The 3,362-nt window shown below is 54.8% G+C and overlaps 1 protein-coding gene and 1 long non-coding RNA gene across 3 annotated transcripts in view; both read left to right on the plus strand.

Moving 5' to 3' along the window:
• The window catches only part of ST3GAL2 (ST3 beta-galactoside alpha-2,3-sialyltransferase 2), a 33,740-nt gene that overhangs the window by 27,740 nt on the left and 2,638 nt on the right, over positions 1 to 3,362 (plus strand). The window lies entirely within an intron of this gene.
• Positions 582 to 1,873, plus strand: LOC105537220. Its single transcript, XR_001005687.1, has 2 exons — positions 582 to 1,562; positions 1,593 to 1,873. It is a non-coding gene; the product is annotated as an uncharacterized LOC105537220 (long non-coding RNA).

Raw genomic sequence — 3,362 nt, forward strand, 5'->3', positions numbered from 1 at the left:
GAAGCACTTCCTTGAGGCTCGGCCGGAGGAGCGTTTCCATCGCTGGCCAGACCCGGAGGAGAACGGGCAGTCGCTGCGGGCGTCAGGAGAGGTGGCCGCCCGGCCCCTTTCCCCGCCTGCCCGGATGGGTGCGTGCAGACCCACCAAAGAAAAGCGGTCGCTGCGGGGCCCAGGGCTCGGGACCCCCAGTCCCACCTTGGCCGGGCTGTGGGACGGCCGGGCTGTGGGACGGCCGCGCCCCCAGGGCCGCCTGCGTCTCCAGGAAGCCGGGAGTGGCGTCCCCTGCGGGGTGGGGTGCTCCCAGGCCGAACTCCGGACAGGTGGAGGGGACAGCAGGGCTCGAGGAAGCCCTGTCCCCTCCAGTGCAAGGTGCTCTCACGTGTGCCCTCTGCCCTCCCGTTCACCCGCAGCCTTCTCAGCGCCTCTCCCTGGGCCCGGGGCCGCCTCACTAGCCTGTTGCTCTGGAAAACAGTCCACAGTCCCGAATTCCATCCATACGCCTCCCCCCGCCCCCTCCCCCGTTTTCGGCGGGCTCTGGGGAGGGGGCTGCACGGCAGAAGGAGGCTGGCGATGGGCCCAGCTGCCTGTTGCATGCACCTCCTCCTCCACCCATAGCCTCTTGCCTGGGAAAGAGTTAGCCTGGGGCTGATACTTTGGTTAAGCTGAAGCTGCCGAGGGTGGTCGACCTGCAGATTCTCTGCAAATTCTGAGCTGGCAGAGCCCGCAGCCCGGAGCCGGCCGGGGAAGAGGAGACTTACACGCTGCAGGCCGCCTCCCTCCACCCTGCTCTCCATCTCCCACTTCAGAAGGGCTGGGAAGCTCACGGCCGGGGTTCCACCTGGAAGCTGCTTGCATGGCTGAACCCAGCTTAGGTTCCTAGCGGGGCTGCTGGTGGAATTCTCCCCCTTGGAGGCTGGGGAGGTTTAGGAGGGGGAAGGCTTCTGTGAAGCTCTCAAACCACTAATAGAGCCCCCTCCCCAACAGTGACAGCGCAGACGCTCCCTCTTTTTAGTTGACACCACCAGGCAGCCTCCTGGCTGTTGGTAGGTTCCTGCAGCTGGCTGGGGGAACAGGGACCGGCAGGGGACTTTGTTAGGGGAGGGTTGGGATGGGCAGTGGGCCCTGAAAGTTAATATATTCGAACCTAGCTCGAGTGTCGTTCTTTCCAATTCCGAAAGTAGGAAGAGTAAAAATAGGGGTGATTGGGGTGAGGCTAGAATGCCTCTCTCAGGGCGCCCCCCCTCCCCCACCGTTTTAGAGAGCTAGGCCCCAGCCAGTTTTGTCACTCCCATCTCAATGCTTCCCGAAGAGGCTGTTTTGAGTGTTGAAAAGATGAAAATGCAATTATGCCAAACAGTATTGAGCAGAATAATTTATTTCTTTTTTCTTTTTCTTTTGCTTTAAATCATGAATCCCGCCAGGCATGGTGGCTCACACCTGTCATCCCAGCACTTTGGGAGGCCGAGGCGGGCGAAGTACTTAATACTAAGGTCAGGAGTTCCAGATCAGCCTGGCCAACATGGTGAAACCCCGTCTCTACCAAAAAAAAAAAATACATATATATACACATATATATATACACACACACACACTAGCCAGGCGCAGTGGTGCGCTCCTGTAATCCCAGCTACTTGGAAGGCCGAGGCAGGAGAATCCCTTGAACCCGGGAGGCAAAGGTTGCAGTGAGCCGAGATTGTGCCACTGCACTCCATCCAGCCTGGGCGACAGAGCAACACCCTGTCTCAAAAAAAAATTAATCATGAATCCCCATCCTGGAAGAGGTAGGTCCCAGCATCCAGCCAGATCTTTTCTGCAATAGTAATTTAAACAAACTTGTTTATTTCCTTCCCTTTCTCGTTCTGAATTAAAAGGAGCAAAAAACTGTCTAGTCCTTCATTGTTCTGAAATGGGCATGATGGTGGGAAGAAGGCAGCTCTCATAGGGTAGATGTGACTGATAATAGCTGAGAACGCTGGGGGATATGGGAGGAGCGAGATGACTTCCAGACACCCTCCCCGCCCCCTCATACAACAGGCACCTCATTCCTGGACTCTGCTCTCCAAGACACTGAAGTCTGAGCGGGTACAAGCATTTTGGTTAAAAATCAGCTCATTGTCGCCTCTTGAGTTCCCTCCAAGAGAGGAACTCATTGGAAAGAATTCCTGGTAGCATCTCCTTGCAGTGGCTGTCCTGTAACCACTTTGGCCTCTATCAACATGATGTCTCCAGGTCTCCATTAGGCTCCGATGCATTTGGGTGGCCACAGGCTGGGCTGTCCCCTAAGTCCGGTTTGCCCCTCTGGCACAGCCCTGCCTCCACAGCCCAATTTCCACCATGCCACAGGCAACCCCCATTTTTATTTATTTGATTTATTTATTTATTGAGACAAGAGTCTTGCTCTGTTGCCCAGGCTGGAGTGCAGTGGTGCTATCTCGGCTCACTGCAACTTCCATCTCCCAGGTTCAAGTGATTCTCCTCAGCCTCCTGAGTAGCTGGGATTACAGGCACCTGCAACCACGCCTGGCTAATTTTTATACTTTTAGTAGAGACAGGGATCGCTTCTCGGCTTTTGGCTAAGATCAAGTGTAGCAGAGACAGGGTTTCGCCATGCTGGCCAAGCTGGTCTCAGACTCCTGACCTCAGGTGATCCACTCGCCTCAGCCTCCTAAAGTGCTGGGATTACAGGTGTGAGCCACTGTGCCTGGCCCCAGCTGAGTCTTAAGGCCCAGTGGAAGACAGTGTGTACCACAGCCTGTCTATGAACCTGCCAAGATCTGTTTCTTGTCCTGCATATCCCTCAAAACTGACTGCCTTATGCTGCAATTGGTCGGCGAGCACACCAAGTGCCAGACCTCCAGAATACAGAGTCCCACATAATCTCATCTTTTTAAAATTTCCTGTTGGCCAAGCACTGTGTTGTTTTGACCCAGCAAGGATACCAAGGAAGTGGTTCTAGTGCAGCGTACCCCACTGTCACCTCTCTCTGAGGACAGCCACCACTGAGCTTTTCAGAGATGCCGGTGCCCTCTCATGAATGCATGTATGTTTGTAATTTTTCTTTCTTTTTTTTTTTAATTTGAGATGGGGTTTCACTCTAGTCGCCCAAGCTGGAGTGCAATGGCCCGATCTCGGCTCATCCCAACCTCCACCTCCCGGGTTCAAGTGATTCTCCTGCTTCAGCCTCTCGAGTAGCTGGGATTACAGGCAAGCACCACCATACCCAGCTAATTGCATATTTTTAGTAGAGACAGATTTTCTCCATGTTGGTCAGGCTTGTCTTGAACTCCAGACCTCTGGTGATCTGCCTGCCTCGGGCTCCCAAAGTGCTGGGATTACACGCGTGAGCCACTGTGACTGGCCAC

The sequence above is a fragment of the Mandrillus leucophaeus genome, unplaced genomic scaffold (genome assembly GCF_000951045.1).
Source record: "Mandrillus leucophaeus isolate KB7577 unplaced genomic scaffold, Mleu.le_1.0 Scaffold17, whole genome shotgun sequence".
Lineage (NCBI taxonomy): Eukaryota > Metazoa > Chordata > Mammalia > Primates > Cercopithecidae > Mandrillus > Mandrillus leucophaeus.